The 23,947-nt window shown below is 39.4% G+C and overlaps 1 protein-coding gene across 3 annotated transcripts in view; it reads left to right on the top strand.

Moving 5' to 3' along the window:
- Positions 1-1,945: 1,945 nt before the first annotated feature.
- STYK1 (serine/threonine/tyrosine kinase 1) overlaps positions 1,946-23,947 on the top strand; it is a 52,633-nt gene continuing 30,631 nt past the window's right edge. For 2 of the 3 annotated variants that reach the window (XM_023591649.2, XM_023591642.2), the window contains exon 1: positions 19,862-20,224. The gene's annotated coding sequence lies outside the window, so the exon portion shown is untranslated. Of the gene's footprint in view, positions 2,022-2,217; positions 2,443-19,861; positions 20,225-23,947 lie in introns of those variants that run through there. The other variant, XM_058282798.1, reaches the window with a different exon arrangement.

Raw genomic sequence — 23,947 nt, 5'->3', positions numbered from 1 at the left:
AATTGAAATTTTAAGAGAATGAATACTTGGAGAAAAAAGAGAAATAATAGCTATTTGGCAACCTTATCCCTGACTATATGTGTGGAACCAGCCACACACACACACACACACACATATATATATGAGGACTCTATAGCATGTGCTTGGATGTTTGATGTCTGGGCATTATAATTTCCAATGTCTTCTCTACCTCAGAAATAAAAAAAACATAAGTTATTTGAATTTTTCAGTATAATTGGAGAGTAAGTTTTTGCCTCCCCTCTCTTCGATATATGTAAATAATATATATTTTATATGTATATAAATATATATATAATATTTTTCCCAGGCCTTAGGAGCTATAACTTCTATCACTATAATGGATCCTTGTCAATAATCAGATTTTTAAACAAAATTCTGTACATCATCTTTATTGACAGTCTAACAGGTATATGCTACAGGAATTACATAAATGAGTAAGCCACAGATACTTTCCTCAAGGAGATTAGGGAGATTGGGACAGTAGAGGAGGGAATTAAATGATAGAAAGCGCAGGTCAGTTCACCTGGCTTTTATTTTATTTTTAAAGATTTATTTTATTTATTTCTATCCTCTCCCTTCCCCCTCCCCCCCCCCCACTGTCTGCTCTCTGTGTCCATTCGCTGTGTGTTCTTCTATGTCCGCTTGTGTTATCCAGCAGCACTGGGAAATTGCATCTCTTTTTTGTTGCATCATCTTGCTACGTCAACTCTCCGTTTGTGGGGTGCCACTCCTGGGCAGGCTGCGCTTTTTTGACGTGGGTGGCTCTCCTTATGAGGCACACCCCTTGTGCATGGGGCACCCCGACATGGGGGAGCCCTGTGTGGCACGGCACTCCTTGCGCGATGGCAGACTGCGAGGGGGGAAGCTCACTACACGGGTCAGGAGGCCCTGGGGATCGAACCCTGGACCCTCCATATTGTAGACAGAAGCTCTATCAGTTGAGCCATGTCTGCTTCCCAACCTGGCTTTTATTAATCAGTTTTGACACAGGGGAACAATTGACTGATGAAACTTCATCATGCTTTTTCCTTTTTTCTCTTCTTTTGGTAACATATCCTGTTTTAATAGAGCTCTGGAAAGAAATCAATATTTTAATGGGAGATACTCTAGAGAGTGGAAGTATTTTCATCTCTAAATCCTCCACCTTACATAGTACCCAAATTCTTTCTGCTCTAAAAGATGCTAGTTTCTGCTTGGCATGTTATTAGTGCTGAACAAACTGGTCACCTCTTCAAGTACTCTATGATCTATAGTTCTTTGCGGGAATTTGTATTACATATTATAATATGTAATTTGAAGCTATGATCTTTATTGATGTTTTCTATGATTGCATATTCCATGTTGGCAGGTAACATAACTACCTTGTTTGCCACTCTATCTCCAGAAGAGCCCAGCACATAATGGGTGTTTAAAGAGCATATGCTAAATGAATGACTGATTACCTACTCTTGGGGTTTTTACTTCCACTTATTCCTTATAGGCTCCCCAAGTAGCAACAATGGTAAAAAGTATCTTGTCCCCTGCAAGGGCTTGGAGTGGAGGGGACTAATCAACTTGAAGTTCCAACCCTGCCTGTTTGCAGCACCAATGAAGGCAGCTGCTATGGGGTGAAGCAGGAGGTGGCGCTGTTACCGCTTGTCATGGCTTTCCGTTTTCCTCTTGAATGGGGTCTTCTTTACAGTTGACCGCCTTGCTGTCACTAGAGTAGGAAGTGAGGATGTCGCGCACCCCAAGTCCAGCGTTTAGAGTTTCAGCAGAGGTTTCCTGCTGGCTGGCGTGTGGTGAGTCCCGGAAACCGCAGTGCCCGCACACTTCCCTTTGTGGGAAACCTGCCCAAACTCCATCCTTTGCTGGCGGCCACGCCCCACAGCGGGAAGGAGGGACAGAAAAGCGTTTCCTTGAGGTTGGCACCCACTGCCCTACCCAACCTGTCATATATATATTTTTTTCCTGGCTGGGCCATTTCCATCCGAAACCAGAGGGCCCGGAGGAGGGACACGGTAGTGAACGGGGACTTTGAGAGAATAAAGGGTGGTAGGGGTTAGCCGTGATGCAGCTTGTACTGGACTTTGAAGTTGGGGAATTAAAAAAAGGGAGGAGGCTGGGAGTGGGACAGTTGTGACTGGCTCTTTGTATTTTATGTGAACAAACTATACTAGCCAGATGGATTCACCTATATGGATTTCTCTGGAACAGGCATCTTGAGGTTTTTGGCTTCTGCTTTAAGAGAATAAACCTGACTCAGCGGTTTGGTGAAAAACCCAGGGAAGAGGGCCATTCTTTACTCCCGAGAAGGGGCACTGGGAGAGGGAGGATAGAAACAGTGCCGGTAAAGGAATTGCTTGTTGGCCTCCCGGAAGGTTACATGCGGTTGGACATGGGCGCTGGGCTCACTGCTCTCAGCCTCCTCATCTGTAAAGAGTAAGTGATAACCTTCTTCCCTCCAGAGTTACTGTGATATTTAAATGAGGTAATATATGTGCAGTGCTTAAAAACTGTAGAGTAGGATATGCTGTTCCTTGTGGGCTAGAATTCCTGTTTTCTTCCAAATCTGTCTTGCCCTTCTCATGATCAATCCTGCAACCTCATCCCCATTTCTACGCTTCCTTTCTCTTTCATTTCCCATACCTCCTCCTGGGATTTTTACCTCCTTCCGTAATCAATCTTCTTTCCATCTGAGTTTCATCGCAGACTTCCCACTATTTCCCACTACTTAGTGAGAGCCCTCAGTAGTTGAAGAAATTAAGGAGTTGAGCTGCTGTAATGTGCAGAATGCCCAAATTGAAATGCACCTTGAAACAGGACTTTGTAGGAGTTGTGGCTGAACCTTGTCTTTCCTCCTCAGTGTCCCAGAATCTCCGCCACATCTCAGCCAGCCAGAGTGTGAGTGCTTAGGCTCCCTTCCCTCTTCAAAGCCAGGCATGGCCATTTGAACCCTTCTCACACTGCACCACTCTGATACTGACACTTTTGCTTCCCTCTTCCACATTTAAGGACCCTGTGATTACCCTGGGTACACCTGGATAATCCAGGACAGTCTCCTGATTTTAAAGTCAGCTGATTAGCAACTGTAATTCCATCTGCGACCTTAATTCCCTTTTGCCATGCAACATATTCACAGGTTCTGGGGATTAGAGCATAGGAATCTTTAGTGGGGATGGAAGGGATTTTTCTTTCTGCTACACCTGAGCTTTCTCTGACCGGGTTCCCTTTATTGAGTTCATTGTCCGTTTACTTTGAGGGATCACTGTTTCGCTTGCTATAGCAAAAGTACTTTGTATTCCTTTTATAGAGAAAAGCAGCAGGCTATAGATGATAGAACTGAAATGTTTCCCACTCAGCAGAAACCCCGTCACCATGATATATATAACACCATTAAAAATTATCCCTTTGTCCCTCCTTATACTTCTAGCATTTTAGTTAAGTCCTTTATGCACAGTTACTTCCAAATAATTAGTATAAGTTATTTTTTAAGCATTTTTTTCAAATTCAGTGCTATTTTTATAGGAGTATTTAGCTATTTAATTATTCAGCATGCATATGAATCCTGATACGTTCAGTCACTATTCTGGGTGCTAGGGATACAGCTATGAACAAAAATTGCCAAAGTTCCTACATTCTTGTTCTCATGAAAGTTTCATGCTTTTTCTTCTAATTCTGTCACTTCATGTTTTTCCTCCCTGCCAGCCTAGGCTTAGCTGGTCTCCAGGTCCCTAACACTTTAGGCAGGCTACTGCTCTTTGCCTACCTTGGGGCTAATGAGGGAAATAAAAAAGATGCCTGTGCCCTCAAGGAAATTACTATCTGATTGGGAAGGAACAGATAATAATAGGCAAATTGATAAGTACTGAATAAGTAGATTGACACTTCTGCTCTGTATTCCTACATCATGTCTTGAACACAGTTTCTAATGGGCAAAACAAGTGTAGAAGGAAATGAATATGCACAAAGGAAACTCACCTAAATTTCACAGGCATCAGGTGGAGTGGAACGAGATCTGCCCTGAATCCTGGGACCTGAAATCTGTTTTAAGGTCCTACCTTCTTTTTGTGAACAAAGAACAAGGCAAGTCCTTCTTTGTTTCTTCTATTTTTTACTGAGAAAATGAAGAGTAGGCTGGGAAATCTCTGGTGATTGTTTCAGGTTTAATATGGAAGTCTTTCGTGTTTGAACATCTCAGAATTTCGCCAAGTTTCTAACCAGAATAATAATGAGGAGAGAGGCTCGAGTTTACTGGGGAAGACAGTCTCCACTGGGCAAGGAGTGAAGGGAATCCCATCATCCCTCGACCTCAGCCTCATTTTCCGAGGTTGCTCTTCCTCCTTAATTCAGGTAGCCTTCTCTGCTACTATTTCTACCCTGTACCTTCGGCTGAATTGGGTAGGATTGATTCCAATTACATCATGTTGTGAATGCCTCTTTTTAAATGGGGAACAGTAGGACTTGCTGATGCTCACTCCTTCTCTAGCCCCATCCATCTAACTTGCAACCCACCTTCTAAGCAACTTCCCCTGCCCCTAACTCGATATGTTTTCTCGTTTATAATAAGCCTTCTTGGCACTGTGGTAGCAAGACATGTAGATAGACAGTTCTTGACAATTGACATAGTCAAAATAAATTGAAGATAGTGATTGCATTTTCCAGATCTGAAACTATAATTTTATGGACTAAACTACTGTCAAGATTTGTAAATGAAAACAAAACCTGTTTTAAGTTTTTCTTCTATAGCTATTACCATTTTATGGCCTGATCCATGGTAAACTGCCCAATCTTCTTTGTATTATTAACAGTGATTGCTAAAATTATTGAAGTAATAGAATGTGTTGCAATGATGGTGCTATTTCAAAACATTAATCTACATGAAAATTATTTTATTTATAAACTTCTAGCCTAAATTCATTATAATTCTAGTTAAGAGCAAATAGTAGCAAATAGAAAATGCTAAAGGTTTAATTTTTTAAAAATGTTTCAAAATGTACATTATGGCCATAGGAAAATCTCAATAATATTCATATAAATGCTCATATTTTAAGTCAGGTAGTTTTATGGTGAAAGTTTCAAAATTATTTTCTGAAATCTTGCCCTCAGATGTTGAATGATTTAACCATATTACTGTGTCTTTGGATTAATGCATAGTGTTGTGTTGCACAGCTCCCTGAGTCACCATTTATGCTATATTCCAGATTATCACCAATTGAATGGTGATAATCTGGGATTCAGAGAAGTTGATCCTAAGCCTTTTTTTCTGACAATAATCAGCCATCAGGACCAATTATATGTCAAACCTACTTCTAGTTTATGTCAGGGAAAAAGGGGCTTAGGACCAACTTCTCCAAAGATTCTCAAGTTAGATTGGGCTGATTTGGCCCCGATAAGGAAAGCTCGTGGTTGACCCCTGCCCAAGTGTTGCATGACCCCTCTTTAGCTTGGATCCCAAATTTAGTGCTGCTTCTAGCCAGTTAGAGGCCACAGCAGTAGGAAAGGACTTATTTGAGTAGTATGAGTGACAGGCTTGGTTTGTGATTCAAGGAACAAGGAGAGGGGATCAAGAGAATGCCAAAAATCTATCTTGACCACCCGGTTTTCCATGAAGTTTGTAACCAGATGCCGTAAATGCAGCCAGTCTGGTCTGAAACCAGACGGCTGCCCTGTCTCCTACCACTGGTCTTGCCTCATAAGCCTTGCTCAGTGCCTTTAGTGCATCTTGGGGCTTTCTTATTAGGAGTCAGAGTGAGTTCTGATGAAGGAAGAAGGGAAAAGAATATCCACTGAATATTTTTAAAGCTGTCAGTAATGGGAAAAAACACACCTGTATTTATAGTCTCCAGCCTTCAACCTTAGGCTTGTGTAGGGTAGCAGTGAGTCCAGCCACATGTATATCCCAAAGCCCTGGCAAGCAAAGGAAACTGAAAATATATGCACATTATGAATTCCAAAAACCAGGATCTTGCCCTTCATTCTTATCTTGACTTCACTGAAAAAAAAAGAGGCTCAATTTCCATTCAGTTTGATGAGTGGTGGGAAATTGTAGTGGAGAAAGTACCATATGAAAATGCAAGACACATAATGCTAGTCTTACCTTAATTGCTAATTAACTGTTGGAAGGTCCCTAACTTCTGTGCCTCAGTTTCCTCATCTGTAAGTTATGGGGTCTGGATTTTTCATTGCTTTTAAAGGGCTCTTCTGGCTTTACATGTCTAGAGTTCCATGGTATTTGTGGAGCATGTGTGACATTTCATAGTAATGCTTATCAGGTAGTGTAAGAAATGAAAGACAGTGTCGTTTTTTTGTTTGTTTTTGATATTTTTAGCAGGGAGTTGTGACCACAGTGGCACAAAGGGTAAGGAGAGGTTACTGCATTTACAGTGTAGGAATGGAGTGGTTTTTTATCACTCAGAGTTCAGCTCGCTGGGTTTGCATCCCTCCCTGAAGCCCCAGCAGCTCCCATAACCCCTAGTATCCTCAGTTTCACTCCCTATCTTTCTTTTTCTCACCCATTCTCCATTCTTAAGGATAATCTAATAATGGATTCATCCATGGTCAGGAGGCCCCACGGTGTGACATTTTCATATAGACTTCAGTTTCCACATACAATATGAGGTTGGATTATTCTGAAATGATTTTCTATTATGAAATGAAGATAATTTTGTAGAGTATTCCCAGTTTTCAGGATTAGGAAAAACTCCAGATAAGCAAAATGGGATTTATAATTATCTAGACATTCCCTTCCACCTTTCACCAGCACTACATTCAACTTTCTTAGTCTTCCTCCCTTGGGCTAATATTAAAATTTTAATTCATTGAGTTAACATTGCCTGGGAAAACAGCCAGGCTGACTTGAAAATGAAAATATGAGCTTTGGTTATCTACAAACAGATACGCAAGAAAGATTTGATAGTATCAGCAAGGCCATAACTGGTGACAGATTGTGGGTTTATAGGTATTCAGATAATAAGTGAGATAAATCGCTCACAGAAAGAAGTTCATGGAATCTTGTGATAGAATTCTCTGTGCTAGAAGGAAACCCTGACATCTTCATACCTGAGTTATGGGTTTAGCAGTGGAGTTGGAAGCTACAATCTTGTGACTTTCCTTTAAACCTCAAACATCTGTTGGGTGCTCAGGGGGTAGGGTTCTCTGTAGGATGTTAGATATGAGCATTTATGTTGATAGGATGCTAGGGATATAGATTCTTTGGGAATTCTTTCTAGTCCCAATTCATAATAACATGAGAAATTTAGAACACCCCCATGTTGTCAGGGAAAATGAACTGGGTCCTGACACTAAGAGAGTGGCCTTATAATTCTGCATGTTACTTAGGCTAGATAGCTTGTCTGGACAGCCTCTAGGAGCCATATATTATCCAATCTGTTCTAGGACTGACTCTGTCAGAGACAGAACATTCTGGTCTCATCAAATCGAACATAAGTCTTGTTCTAACCTTTGGAGGCCGTGGATTGTGTAATGCTATCACCAACCACAAAAGACACTTGCACACTGAAAACTACAAAAAATAATCTGAAAGGAAATAAAGACCTAAATAAAAGAAAGACATACATGTTCATGGATTGAATGACTTAATATTGTGAAGGCAGCGGTACTCCCAAAATTGATCTACATATTAAACACCATCCCTATGAAAATTCCAGCATTTTTTCCTCCAGAAATGGGCAAGCTGATCCTAAAATTCTTATGGAAATACAGTTATCCCTTCTGCATTGTGACTTTCCCCATCATGGTTTTGATATATCATGGGTCAGCTTAAGAAATTAAATGTTAATTTTGGGGGAGTTTTGTGGAAGCTGCAGATGACAGGCAAAGGCCAGCAGGCAACACAGAAAAAGTTTGGAAACTCATAAATGAATAAAATATATGTATAGTATTGTATAATATCAACATATTTTATCCTTTAACACCATAAATATGCACAATTTCTTTTTTAAATTTAAAATAAGTAAAAAGTTAAAGTTTGTGAAAAGAACTTGAATGCCAGCAGATAGCACACAAAGCCTGGGAATGTAAAGATTTCTTGAAAAGCTTAGGGAATGGATGTGGCTCAAGAAATTAAGCACCTGCCTCCCACACAGGAGGTCCTGGGTTCTGTTCCTGGTGCCTCCTGAAAAAAACAAACAACAAGTGATAAATGATACTACCAGCTTAGGAAAGCCGATGTGCTTAGTGGTTGAATGCCAGCTTCCCACATGTGAAGTCCTGGGGTTCAATCCCCAGTCCCTGGTACTTAGAACAAAAAAAAAGCTTAGTAATTAATAAATGCATATAATATATGTAGTGTTACATATAATCTTACCTGTATAGTATGTATTTTACTGTTTAATAACATAAATCAACAGCTATAAATTTTTTTTCTTAAACTTGTAAAAGAACTGTTGTCCTACACACTGGTTATTTTTTAAAAAAATATCTTTTGCTATACATGCAGTATATTCAGTATTTTTAAAAATATATTTGTCTTATTTCTAAAAGATACATAGATTATATACAATGTTAAATAAAAAAATATAGGGATTCCCATATGCCCCACTCCCCACCCCTCCCACTTTTCCCACATTAACAACTTCTTTTATTAGTGTGGTACATTCATTGCAATTGATGAACACATTTTGAAGCATTTCCATGCAGCATGTATTATAGTCTACGTTGTAGTTTATATTCTCTCCCACTCCATTCTGTAGATTATGGCAGGATATATAATGTCCTGTATCTGTCTTTGCAATGTAATTCAGGACAATTCCAAGTCCTCAAAATACCTCCCCCCTTCCATATTTCACCTCTTTTCCCCTCTACCTGCCTTCAGCAACTCCAGTGACCAGTGTCTCCACATCAGTGATATAATTTCTTCCATTGCTAGAATCAAAATAAGTCTATAGTAGAATACCAATAAATCCACTCTAATCCGTATTTTATTCTCCAATCCTGAGGATTCTGGGGTGGTGACGCCCAGTCCACCTCTAATTGAGAGGGGGCTTCCATCCCATATAGCTCAAAGATGGGACTGTCTTGCTTGCAGTTGTAGACTCTTTCAGTTCCTTGGTGTGGTGGTTGTCCATCCTCACCTCCTTGTTAGTTTTCCTGGGTGAGTCCAATGAACTCGAGAGTAGGTATTGCAAGTCTGCCAAGGCTCAGGGCCAAGCTGTCACATGGACAGCCCAGAGTTTCAAGTCTCTTGGACATACACCTACCAAGTCCAGCACCAACTGTAGGTTCAGTAAAAGGGACAGAAGGGGCATGTGTAGAGAAGTCGCATCTAAGTCCAACTCTGCCATACTTGGGAGCACAAACTCCAAAGTAGGGCCCATAGGCAAGGCACCAAACTCCGGAGCTATCTGCCATGACCGTAGGAACTGGGTGTCTCTGTAGCTCTCAGGAGTCCTGCTTTTTGGGGTAGTATATACTTTGGCTGTCTATGAAATCATGCTGAGGCATGCTTGAGCATTCCCTCTCTGACAATCTCCCAACTCATTTTGAAGTCTCTCAGCCATATAAACTCATTTGGCTTTACCATTTCCCCCTTTTATTCAAGGTTTTTTTTCCAGTTGCATCACCAGCTGGTGCTTGTTAGTAATCCCTCAGTGCCAAGAAGGCTCATCCCTGGGAGTCTTGTCCCATGCTGAGGGGAAGGTAATGCATTTATATGCTGAGTTTGACTTAGAGAATGGCCACATTTGAGCAACATGGAGGCTCTCAGGAGGTAACTCTTAGGCACTTTACAACACTAGGGTAAATTGAATTTTCAAGAGCAAAAGGCTCATAAACATAGATGTCAATATCAAGGAGCAATCAATGGACCATCCTTCTTCACTGGTCATTGCCCCTGTACATGGGGGATTGCTACTGTTCAATTAGAGAATGTGGCAGAGCTCCCCAGGATGGGAATTCAGTATTCTTTCAGTTGTTGTGTGAATCTCTACCCACTGTAGCAATGCCCATGAAAATTTGAACATATTTATGTACCTTATAGGTACACCCAGGTGAACTTCCTCTCATGTATGTTCCATCACTGACACCCCACACCAGTGCCCCTCTCTTGCCATAGTTGAACCCTTCTGTGATCCAAAACTTCTTAAAAAATGAAGCCAAGTATATTGCCAAATTCAATTAATAGGACAATGAGATAGTAGTGATGGGTTTAAACATAAGAAATAAAATACATAATAATTTAGAAAAACTAAAACTAAAATAAAGTATATGTTCAGTATTAATCTTCTTAAATTTATTTCCTTTTAAAAAATGTTCATATTTAATTTTTTATTTCTTTTTCATACAGCATTTTCACTGAATATTGACCTACATATAGCCTATGAACAAATATTTCACCCAAATTTTACAATAAGGTGCTGTAAACACCTCATAAAAGAAAAAGAAAAAAAAATCACACTTCTTTTCTGGTATGTAGGGAGGGCCAAAAAATTTTATGTGGACTTTCCAGATAACAGGGGCACTGCACCCCAAACCCGTGTGATGTGGAGGGAATAACTGTACAAGAAACCCAGAATTGCCAAAAAATATATAGGGAAAAAAAAAGAACAAAGTTGGTGGATTCATACATCCTGATTTCAAAACTTACTACAACACTACAGTAATCAAAACTGTGTGGTACTGGCAAAAGGATAGACATATAGACCAATGACATAGCATTGAAACTCCAGAAATAAACCCATATGTGATGGTTGATTGAATTTTGAGAAGGGAGTCAAAACAATTCTGTGGGTGAAAGAATTGTCTTTTTTAACAAAGGATGCTGAGACAACTGGATATCCACAGCAAATGAATAAAGTTGGGCCCTTATCCCACATCATATGCAAAAATTAACTCAAATTAGATTGAAGACCAAAATGTAAGTGCTAGTACTGTGAAATTCCTAGAAGAAAATATAAGTGTAAATTTATGTGATCTTAGATTAGGCAATAATTTCATAGATACCAAAAGCACAAGCAACCAAAAACCAAAACCAAAACCACTAGATAAACTAGACTTCATAAAAATTAGAAATCTGTGCTTCAAAGAACACTGTAAAAAGTGAACAGAGGACACATTGAATGGGAGAAAATATTTGCAAATCTTTTATGCTGTAAGGGTCTAGTATGCAGGAATTATAAACAACTTTGGCAATTAAACAATATAAAGACAACCCAATTAAAAAATGGACAAAGGATTTGAAAAGACATTTCTCCAAAGAAGATACACAAATAACCAATAAGCACATAAAAAGATGCTCAACATCATTAGTTATTAGGGAAATGCAAATCAAAACAACAAGATATCACTTCACACTAAGATAGCTATAATGAAAAAGACAGACTAACATTTGTTGATGAGGATGTGGAGAAACTGGGACCTTTATGCATTGCTTGTGGGAATGTAAAATGATGCAGTCACTTTGGAAAACAGTTGGCAGTTCCTCAAAATGTTAATCATAGAGGTACCATATGACCTGGCAATTTCCTACTATATATTCAAAAGAAATTAAAATATGTACCCACACAAAAACATATGTGAATGTTCATATCAACATTGTTCATAAGTGGAAGCAGCCCAAAAGTCTATAAACTGATAAATGGATAGTAAAAAACTGATAAATGGATAGTAAAAAAATAGTATAGCTATACAGTGGAATATTATTCAGCCATAAAAGGAATGAATGATTCATACTACAACAGGTATGAACCTTGAAATCATTATGCTAAGTGAAAGAAGCCAAACATGAAAGGTCACATATTGTATGGTTTCATTTATATGAAATGTCATGAATAGATAAACCCATAGAGGCAGAAAGTACATTAGTGGTTTCCAGGGACTAGGGGGAGGGAATGGAAAGTTACTGCTCATGGATACAAGGGTTTCTTTTTGTATTGGTGAAAATGTTCTAAAATTAGTAGTGATGGTTGTACAACTTTGTTAGTATACTAAAATCCTTTGAATTGTACACTTTCAAAGGGTGAATTTCATGGTATGTGAATTATAGCTCAATTTAAAAAGAAACAAAGGCAATATTTAAAGATAGCTCTAATTTTGCACCACATGAAAAGGGTATAGTATGATGTTTAAGAACATGGACTCTAAAAGCAAATGACCTGGGTTGAAATCCCATTTTCACTCTTACTAGCTGTGTGATCTGGAGCAGGTTAATTGACTTCTCTGTCCCCCAGTTTCTTCATCTGTGAGAACTGAATGAGTTACTATATGTAAAGCACTTAGTATACTGCCTAACACATGGTGAGAACTATATAAATGTTTGTCCTCATTTAAACTGGATGCAGTAAACTGTCCTAGGCAGTAGTAGAAGCAAAAACACCCCACACAACAATAAAAAAAACAACCCAAAAATAGTATCAAGGAAGCTTGTGCTGAGCATAAATGTCAGTTTAGGAGAAGCAGAGCAGGGTGAGGTCCCCAGCAGATTGCTCTACTTGTTTTATTATCTGAACTCTGCTCTGTGATGAAAGAGACTGGTTTGACTGGAAAATGTGGGAGCAATGATATGGATCAAGGATATGACATGAATTTAACTTTCTTACCTGGGTACTGGAAAAAGACCCAAAAATATGTTCCAGGTGGCATAGGGAGGAGGAAACTAGAGCAAGCAATGGTGAGCAACACCTCATATATCTTAGTTGTTCAATTTAAATAAACATTAAGTGAAGACTTTGGCTGCTTTCCTCTGGAATTTAGACACTGAACTTCATGATCTTTGTCTTTCATGATTTAAAGATATCTTTTTTTTTTGCTATCTTTATTTAAAAATAGCAATATCTTTATTTTATTGCTACTTTAAAAAGTAGCAACTCTGTAAAAATCCATGTTGCTTCCATGTTTTTATTCCCAGGATAAATGAAGAATCCAAAAGGGTGGCAATTGTTTCTAGTAGTATCATATTCCTTTGGTTTAGACAACTTTCTGCATTTTTGTAAGAGGGCCCTTAGTATTCCTGATTTTTCTTTACATCTTGCCTTTTTCTGTTGACAGAGAGCGAATAGAGATTCTTCTAAAAGGACTGAATTACATATCTGTTCTGAAGAAACTGTAGAAAGGATTGAATTGCATAATTAAAGGGATAGAGCAAAAACTCTGTTGTCTGACTTCCTCTGGTTTTTGACTTCTGAATTCTCTTGTATGTAAATATATTTTATTTATCCTTGGTTTCTTCATAGTTCTGTATTCTTGAATAGTTTCCCATTGGAGTCAATAGAGAATGAGAATGCCTTATATCTGTAGTGCTCTTTGTACATTTCAGAACCTTTCACATTCAACTCCCTGGCAGAGAGATGTTAATTGGTCACAAGCCAGAACTGAGATCTCATGACTGCTTTGCCTGTTACAGGAGAGGATTCGTTCCTTTTACCACACATTTCTCCTAGAACTTCCTATAGGGAAATAATCTAGATGAGGAAGACATGGTGAATTTCATGGCAGGAGGCAGCCAAGCCAAAGTGAAAATTAATGCCAGGGCCTCGCTATACTGGCGCCTGTGCTGGTGGTAGGAATACTATTATTTAAAGTTCATTTAGTCTCAGATTTTTCTCCAAAGTGCTTCTCATATTGCCTCTTTTTAGATGATTAACGTTTGTTTCCATAAAAATAACAAGAAATGATAGAAGAGATGAGAAAAATGATGGAGCAATGAGTACCATTGGCTGAAATTCTTTGCAATACCAGAGCCTCAATAACAGTACAACAGATTCCAAAATCATTTACTATAGAAAAGCTTTAACTATGGGAAGTAAGGATACTTCAGGAGACAAGGCAGTGGGCATGTGTAAACTGTGTGTGTGTGTGTGTGTGTGTGTTGGGGGTGAGTGATAATTCTACCTTGGATTTATGAAATACTTTATTCTAAAACGTTATAAAGTCCTTCCATATGTTTTATCTCATTTGTCCTGTCACAATATCTCTTGGTTGGATAGTACAAGGATTATGAGCCATTATTTTATAGATTAGGAATTAAGACCTAGGGAAATGATGAAGCGTGCCCAAAGTTACATAGAAGGCCAGAGATGGAGAGAGTTTAATTCTAGGATGGTAGCTGCCAGTTTAGAGCCTTATCTATTAATTTGTTAATTTCCCCTGGATTAAGAAAGGAAGATGATGATAAGGGTTTAAGGCAGGAGTCCCCATATATGGCTGCACATTGGAATTGCCTTGAGATTTTTAAACAAATCCCAGTGCTTAATTTTCATTTCCAGAAGGTTTGATTCTGGTTTAACTGGTCTGTGATATGCTCTCGGCTATTGAGCTTTTTAAAAAAAACTCCAAGTAGAACCAGCTTAAGTTTTGGGAATTAGGGTCTAGGAAAAGAAACCTAAAATCTGCTATCTTCACTTCAGTTATAGTATATGGTATTTCAAATCCAAAAACTATGAAGCAATTTTCAAAAAAAACAAAACAGCTGAAAATTTAAGATAGGAAAGAAATCAGAAACTTTGCAAAAGGAGAGTGAGAAAATTGTACTAGAAACCTAAGTAAGATTTCCTTTAAGCATACATTAAATATAAATCTCAGGAAATTATTCTCTTATTTCTATGTGATGTACAGAAATATGTGGGTTCTTTTTTTAGGAAGTAGTGGGGATTGACCCCCGGACCTCATACATGGGAAGCAGGCTCTCAACCATTTGAGCTACATCCATTCCCTTGTGTGTTCAATTATGGTACTATGTTATGATATTAATTCTGCATAGGATGAAGGTCTTACACAAAAGGAGAGGTCACTTGAAGATATCATAGATTGAGGAATAAAAGAAATACTAGTAATTGCTATTATTTACTATGTGCTCGGTATAGTTTATATGTTTTCTATGTTTTATATCATTTAATCTTTACAATGGTTCCATGAGTAAGATAATATTATAAAGCAATTTTATTGATGAGAAAAATGAGGTTTGGGAGAGATTAAGGTTAAGTACTTAGGAATACACAGCTAATTAGTAGCAGAGACAGGTCTCTTAGATTTCAGAAATGGGCTAATCACTAGGTTATGCTTCTGAGACTTGAAGTGAGGTTGAGCACCTGCTTCCTTTGTATGAGGTCCTGCATTACCTCCAAAAAAAAAAAAGAAATTGGAAGTGAGCTGAAGACCAAGAATGCATGCTTTTTTTATACCATGAAAGGTATAAAAGACCATATGAAAAGAAGAACCCTAAAACAGCAACTCTCTTGTGCTTACAAGTTCAGAGCAGGGGAAATAAAGCACAAAAGCAGATGACTGAGGTTGGACCAGCTGTTCGGCTGCAAGTGTAAATGTATTAAGGCATTGATGGAATTGCAAACTCAGGACAAAACATGCACATGCACAGATTCTACACTTCTTGCCCACTAAATTTATTTCCCAACTATTCTCTCTTCACATTTAGTAAGTCTTTTGGCAGTTTCATTGCATCACATCTGTGTTAAGAGGAAAAGGGATTTTATCCACATTTGGGACAGAGCCTTGAAGCAAAGCTGTGCTCCCTTGAGATCATTGTGGTGGAGCAATAGAAATCAAAGTTAGAGAATTTCAAGCAGAATGGAAAATTTAGGAACACAAAGTTGGAGGCCTTTTGGTCTGATAAGTAATTATGTTATACAAATGCACAGGCATGATTATCTCGGTCATATAGATTAGGAAACCAAGGCTTCAAAAGGTTCACATAAATTTATCCCACATATCTGACTCCGGTCTGTGTTCATTCTTCTGCACTACACTTTAGTGGAGATGATAAACTAACTTTGTTCTTGGCGGTTCCGCCTTGGCCCTCTCCCAGGTTGGATAGATCATGCCTTTAACAAGCAACTGGGAGGAACTCATTAACTTCTACGTCTTCACCTTGACTTTAGGCCAAGAAAGCTCTCTTTGAAACTATAAATCTTGATTTAGTGATTCTACCTCATCTTCAATTCTTTTTTTTTTTCATTTTAATTGATTTTTTTAATATTTATTAATTATTATTATTTTTAATTACATTAAAAAAATATATATGAGGTCCCCATTCAACCCCACCGCCCCCGCCCCCCACTCCCCCCACAGCAACACTCTCTCCCATCATCGTGATACATCCATTGCACCTGGTAAGTTCATCTCTGAGCATCACTGCACCCCATAGTCAATGGTCCACATCATAGCCCAGACTCTCTCACGTTCCATCCAGTGGGCCCTGGGGGGATCTACAGTGTCCCGTAATTGTCCGTGAAGCACTATCCAGGACAACTCCACGTCCCGAAAACGCCTCCACATCTCATCTCTTCCTCCCGTTCCCCACACCCAGCAGCCCCCATGGCTACCGTTCCCACACCCATTCCACATTTTCTCTGTGGACATTGGATTGGTTGTGTCCATTGCACACCTATGTCAAGTGAGGGCTTAGATTCCACATGGGTACTGGATGCACTCTTCCCGCTTCTAGTTGTAGACACTCTAGGCTCCATGTTGTGGTGGTTGACCTTCTTCAACTCCATGTTAGCTGAGTGGAGTAAGTCCAATAAGTCAAAGTGTAGGAGCTGAAGTCTGTTGAGGCTTTGGGCCTGGGTGTCATATTATCAGTCCAGAGATTCAAATCCCCTACATATATCTTAAACCCAGCACCAACTACAATTCCAATAAAGTAGCATGCAAGTCTTGTGAAAAGAGATCCCCTCTGAGTCCATTTCCATCACGCAGAAACACCAGCTCCAAAGAAGGGCCATCTGTCATGGCAGTGAACCCCTTCTGCCATGACCATAGAACCCGTGGGTCTCTTTATCCCTCAAAAGAACCAATACCTGGGGTTGTATCTACCTTATCTGTCTCTTAGACTCTGTTCAGTTGTACATAGGGGTATTCCTTCTGACAACCTCCAGACTCTTTTTTAGAGACTCACAGCCTTATAATCTCATTTCTCCTTTCCATTTCCCCCTTACATTAGGTCAAACCGCTTCCCGAAGTCATGTTATTATATGTAGACAGGTATATTCTGCTGTTCCGCATTGAATCTTTAATTCGAGGTCATTTTCTAGTTGCTTCTTCAGCTGGTATGTGGTAGTGATCCCTCGGTGCCAGGGAGGCTCATCCCCGGGTGTCGTGTCCCACGCTGGGGGGAATGCATCACATCTACACGCTGAGTTTGGCTGTGAGAGTGGCCACATTTACCTCATCTTCAATTCTGATCACTAGTCCTTTAGGAAGATTCCCCCCTACCCCCACCTCTTGTCTTTTCTGTCATCCTCAGTGTATTTTCTTCCATTGCTGTCTCTGCTTTTACAGTTTTCTGCCTTGCAGCCCTTTTCCCTTTCTTTTTTTTTAAATTATAAAATAATTAAGGCTCAATTCAGAAAATCTGGAAAATAAAAGCAGTGAGAGGGAAAAATCATCATGCCTTCACCTACGTTGCTGTAACATTCCGCTACACTTCTCTTTGGGGTTCCTCTGCACCTGTATTTCCCCCTAAACAATATAGTTATGCTCTTTCTGTAAATACGTTTTTATTATTTGCTTTTCCACTTATCCTATTAGCATAAAAATTCCCCATGTTATTAAAAATTTCTGTGAACATAACTTCAATAGATTTATATAGTAAGTATTCCATTGCCAGCTATTCAAAAATAATTTGAGACATCCTCCCTCTTAATGAAAATTTATTTTTAATTTTATTATTTAAAATGTCAAATATACACAAAAACAGCAAAAGTAGTAGAGTGGTATCTGTCTCTTTAACTTTGTCATCTTGAGAATATTATATAAATGGAATCAGATGATGTGTTACCCTTTCAGACTTTTTTTTTTACTCAGCAGAATGCCCTTAAGCTTGATTCAATTATTGCATGTTTGCTCCTTATTATTGCTGACTAGTTCCAATGATATCTTTTTTTTTTTAAGGATTTATTTATTTAGTTAGTTAGTTTTGAGGTACTGGGGCCAGAGATTGAATCCAGGACCTTGTATGTGGGAAGCGACTCTCAACCACTCAGCCACATAGGCTTTCCTGGGTTGGTTTTTTCATTTGTTTGTGTGTTTTTTTATTTTTAGGAGGCACTGGGAACTAAACCCAGGACCTCTCATGTGGGAAGCAGGCACTCAACTGCTTGAGCCACATCCATTCTCCCCAATAATATCTTTTTAAAACACAAAACTCATCATGCCACTTTCTACTTAAAACATGTCCAGTGTCATTTAGAATAAAACAATGCTTCATGGGGCCTAAAAGGGGCATATGGTCTGCCTGCGGCCTACTTCTGCAGTGTTTGTCACTTACTACTATCCCCTCTCCTGTTATTGTCCAGCCACACTGACCTTACAGTTCTGAGAACGTCTAAGCTCAGTCCTGACTCCAGGCCAGTCCTCTCTTCCCCTCTTCCTCTGTGCCCATCTTTATCTAGTCAACTCTTACCCATCTCTTGTCTCAGTTTAAATACCACCTACGTAGGGAAGTTTCCCCTGACTCCCCTTTCCCAAGGCCAACTTGGGCCTTCCCTTTTCACCTTTTTCCAGAGTCCTGTACTTCTCCTTCACAGGGAAATATATTTAAGAAGTTGTATGATTAAGTATTTTACATCTGAGTGAATGGCTTGGAATGCGGCTGTGCTCTTGGAGTGAATGGTTTGAGATAAACAAACTAGATTGTAGAGGTGGACTCTAGGTACAGGTGGACAGTTCAGTTATAGGGTCTTTAGGCAACAATTAGCAATTTGGATTTTCAGTGTGGTTGGTGGGATGCAGGGGCAAGGGATCCAGGCTTGAGGAGTGGGAATGATGTGGAGAGGGGTGACTGGTGGTCAGTATTTAGGCATTAGGCCTGTGGGGAGTATTTATAGCAGGCGCTCAGTTACTGGTATATAGAACAAAGTTCTAATCTCATGAAAGGGATTTGAGAGGACTTGGATTCCTAGCCCGAGTAACTGGACAGACTTTGTGAAAATGGAGCATGACTACCTCTTTCCAAATCGGGAGTATGGTGAGAAGAATGGGGAGGAGGGAGCTGAGACTATTGACCTCCTCACTGCCTCCAGCGGGATTGGGTCTGGAGCTGGGTGGAACTTAGCAGCAGGTAGGTAGTACTAGTGGAATCAGCTACAAGAAGCTGAGAAATCTAGGGGAAGAAGAAATGAGGCAGATATGCCATCTTTCCTCTAGTTGATAAGGATGATACTATCTGGCATCCTGTCAGTGTTTATGCCTGATTTTATAGCTTTATGCCATTTGGTCCATCTTATTTAAATCTCCTTTCCACAACATGGTCATCAAATTAGAGACCTCATGACAGCTGGAATACTTTGGCTATCAAATCAAACCTAGTTCAAGTCTAAGGAGTTTCAAAACCTACATTAGCTTTATGATTACCTTAGGTCTCCCTCTTCCTTTTCCCCACCACAGGAATACCTATACTTAGATTCAAATATTATAGTATTACAAGTATTTTGATAATAGATTCTTCACTGTCCTTAGGAGAGAGGCAGTCTTCCTAGTTCCTAAGATAGGAAGAGAAGGAATGGCACGGTCAAGTGATAATGCCTCAGGACGCCCAAGGACTCACCGAACAAACCACACCTAGAATTCCAGACCTCTCAGTGAGGCGATAGCCCAAGTCAGTTCTCCTTCCACTCCCCCAGCTCCTAGACCACTCTGCTCTGAACCACGCAGACCTACTCCCTAAGGAGGGGCATTTCCTCTTTGCTCCTGGCTGTGGAGAAGGAGGCACTAATGTGTTCCCCAGGTGTCCCTTTCCTCTTGCCCGGCATTTGTTATTGTTTACGTGAGATTAAATTCTATGTATAGACTCTTTAGAGTGGCACACCCTGTATGACACAGCACTAAGGTAAATGGGAGCTGAGTTGGTTTCCTGGTTGCAAAATCTCCTGTCCATCTGTCTCTCTGCCTGGCTGGGCCACGGACTCACTAATCAGAGAATGAGAAAGTACATGTGTGTGCCTGTGTGTGTCCCTACAGTCTTGTAGACTGTCCTCCTCAGCTTGGACTCTCCTCTCTGCCAGAGGGCAGTATGTTAGAATAGGCTGGAGGAGCTGCCAGCAAACAGAAAATATCTCCTCATAGCAGCAGGGAGACTGCCAAGAGATTTTTAACGAACGAGAGTTCTTCCTTAGAAACAGAGCACAGTGGGAAGAGTAACTGAGAGGGGACCTGATCCTTGGAAATGCAACGTGACTGACAACAGTAGGAACAAGATGTTGAAAAGAAGCCCCAAGCAGCAAGTACAGGTCTCTTCCGGTGTGTTAATCAGGTAGGAGAAGGGAGACACTGATGGAGCAGAGGCAATCCTGTTTAATGGGTGGTGGTGTGTTCTTGGTTTTTCTATCTTATTGATAGTCCTTATTCCCTCAACTGTGGATATTGTTGTTGATTAAAGATACCAGGAAGAAGATAAGCAGCAAAAGAATATCTAATTTAAGATATTTTATTTCTGGGCTTTTGGTGTTTAGAGGTGGTGGAACAAAGTTCTAATCTCATGAAAGGGACTGATTGAGGCAAAGAGAAGACACCACCATCTCATCTACCAGGGTAGCATTCAAAATAGGACTCTAGATTTGAGAGGACTTGGATACTTAGCCCAAGTAACTGGACAGACTGGAGGATTATAGAATTGGAGATATGACAAAATAGAATGATAATATTAATATAACTAAAATATCTTGAATTTGTATTGCACTTCAAAGGAAATTAAATGTGTTCATCTATGGAATCACATTTAAAATCCCGTGCTGTTTGTAGAGTCTGTGAGCACTGCATTGCTTCTCTAGGTGTAATGGGGCAGTGTATCTTGCCATCACTTTGCTCCTCTTAAAACAAACATTTTGTGAGACCCTGAGGTGCAAATTAGGCTTTTCATCCCTACTGAATATAACACGCGTGTCAGGAATTCCTGCAGATAGGTAAAATAAGAAGCAAGAAAAGCTGAGAACCCTCAGGCTTATTGTCAACAGATTTTTGTTTAAACATGGTCAGGACTCCTAGGCACCAAGATAGAGCCTCTTTCCCAAGGGTTTCAAAGTGCATTTCAAGTGCTGGGAGTGTAGGGAAGTGGGGGAGGGCAAAGATCAGAAAAACCACAATCCCTCAGGAACCGAGAAGAGCAGGAGGGCCAGGGCTGCCGTCTAGGTAACCTCCTCTCCACTCCACTGACCTAGGGGACATCACAGGACCTAAGGCCAATTATCTACAGAACTTTGAGTCTCTGCATTTAAGGAAGATTACCTCTTCATGTGCCTTTGGGTGCACTCTTTGTCCTCTCTCGGAGTTCCTTTCGGTAGAAAGGTGGAGCCTCGGGCACTGAAGACTCAGCAGCTGGTGCTCTGGCTTCTGGATTTCTAGCCCCTGCCCAGCCCTCGTGCTCACAGTGAAAGACTGTGAAAATGGTCCTGTCCCTCAAAAAGCAGAAGATACAAACAGGATTGGTGTCACGCCCAGGAAAACGAGCAAACAGAAAATAGCCCAAGATTCCATGATCTGACAAGTACTGGGGGAAAAAATCTGATTCTACCCTTATTTTCAGAATGCACTTTGAAGGCAGACATGCAGGCAGTGTCTGCATCCCCCTACGACTTTAGAGAACACACTTACAGGCAGAGTCTTCTCACCTCTTCTCTCCAAATTATGATGTATTTGTTGATGAAATTTGGCTTCAGCATCCTGGTTTCCATGGTTCCTTTGGATTTTAACATAGTTCATTTGTGACGTTGTAGTCCTGTTCATTTGGATAAGTATATAGGTGCAGAAAAATAGTTTAAAGAATATTGGCTTTGTAATTAGAAAACTCAGGTACGAAAGTATGAAACCATGCTCTGCCATTTATTACTCTTTTTTGAACCGTAGTTTCCTTCTTTGTGTGAAAGTGACTAGCACAGTATCTGGCACCATGCTGTAGTTATTCTCTGTGTTCTTTCTGTCCCTTTCTCTCTCTCTCAATGTGTGTGTGTGTGTATATGTGTGTATAACAGAATTTGTGGGTTTACAGACCAATCATGCATAAAACACAGGATTCCCCTATATTACCCTATTATTAACACCCTGCATTGGTGTGGTACATTTGTTACAATTGTTGTTAGCACGTTTTTATAATTGTTCTATTAACTATAGTGTCTGGTTTAATTTAGGGTTCACTGTTTGTATAGTGTACTTCCATGGATTTTTTAATGAAAAAATTTTATTCTATTACTATATATTCAACCCAACATTTCCCTTTTTAACCACATTCAGATATGTATTTCAATGCTGTTAATTATGTTCACAATGTTTGTTGTGCTACCATCACCACTATCCATTACCAAAACATTTCCATCATTCCAAACAGGACCTCTACATTTTAAGCCTCAATTCCCTACTCCCTATCCCCACCCCAACATCTGGTAACCTATATTCTAGATTCTGATTCTATGAGTTTGCTAATTCTATCATATCGGTAAGATCAAACAATATTTGCCCTATGGTATCTGGCTTATTTCATTCAACATGATGTCTTCAAGGTTCATCCATGTTGTCGCATGTATTAGAATTTCATTCCTTTTTATGGCTGAATAATATATCATTGTATGTGTCTACTACATTTTGCTTATCCATTCATCTGTTGATGTACACTTGGGGTTGCTTCCATTTTTTTGGCAATTGTGAATTATGCTGTATGAACATTGATGTGCAAATATCTGTTTGAGTCCGTGCTTTCAGTTCTTTGCGGGTATTTATTTAGAAGTGGGAGTGCTGGGTCATCTTGTAATTCTATACTTAACCTTGAGGAACCACCAAACTGTCTTCCATAGTGGCTGCATCATTTTACATTGTCACCAACAATGAATGAATAGTCCTTGTTCTCCTCATCCTCTCCAACACTGTTTTTGTAATAGTAGCCATTCTGGTAGGTGTGAAATGGGATCTCATTGTTGTTTTGATTTGCATTTCCCAAATGGCTAATGATGTTGCATATCTTTTCATGTGCTTTTTGGCCATATGTGTATCTTCTTTGTAGAGAAGTCTATTCAAGTCTTTTGCCCATTTTTTAATTGGATAGTTTGTCTTTTTGTTGTTAAGTTGAAGGATTTCTTTATATATTCTGGATATTAAACCTTTATTGGGTATGTGATATATAAATATTTTCTCCCATTATTTTGGTTGTCATTTTACATTCATGATAAAGTTCTTTGAGGCACAAAAGTTTTTAATTTTGACAAGGAAACATTTACTATTTTTTTTCTTTTGTTGCTTGTGCTTTGGGCATAAAGGCTAAGCAACTGTCCCCCAGCACAAGGTCCTGAATATAATTCCCTACTTTTTTTCCAGGAGATTGATAGTGCTGGCTCTTATATTTAGGTCTTTGATTTGATTTAGAGTTGCTTTAGTGTAAAAGATATGAGGTACTGGTCCTCCTTCATTCTTTTGCAAGTCGAGATCCAGTTTTCCCAGCATCATTTGTTGAAAAGACTATTCTTTCCCAATTGAGTGGTCTTTGCCCCTTTGTCAAAAATTATTTGGCCATAAATGTGGAGGTTGACTTGTGAGCTCTAAATTGGATTCCTTTGGTCTATATGTTTGCCCTTGTGCTAGTACCATGTTGTTTTGGTTACTGTGTTTTTGTAATAAGTTTTAAGATAGGGAAGTGTGAATCCTCCAACTTCATTTTTCTTCTTCAAGATCTCTTTGGCTACTTTATTGTTGGAATATTTATTCATATTGCATTGAATCTGTAAATTGCTTTGGGTAGAATTGATGTCTTAACAATATTTAGTTTCCCCATCTATGAACATGGAATGACCTTCCATTTACTTAGGTCTTCTGTGTTATTTTTGGCAATGTTTTGTAGTTTTCTGTGTACAAGTCCTTTACATCCTTGATTAGATTTTTCCTAGGTATTTGATTCTTTTGGTTGCTACTGTAGCCAATGAAATGAATTTTTTTCTTGATTTCTTCTTCTGGTTGTTCATTGCTTGTGCATAGAAACACTGCTGATTTTTGGGCA

This window comes from Dasypus novemcinctus, chromosome 20 (assembly GCF_030445035.2).
Source record: "Dasypus novemcinctus isolate mDasNov1 chromosome 20, mDasNov1.1.hap2, whole genome shotgun sequence".
Taxonomy (NCBI): domain Eukaryota; kingdom Metazoa; phylum Chordata; class Mammalia; order Cingulata; family Dasypodidae; genus Dasypus; species Dasypus novemcinctus.
This window is presented reverse-complemented; position numbering and strand designations above follow the sequence as displayed.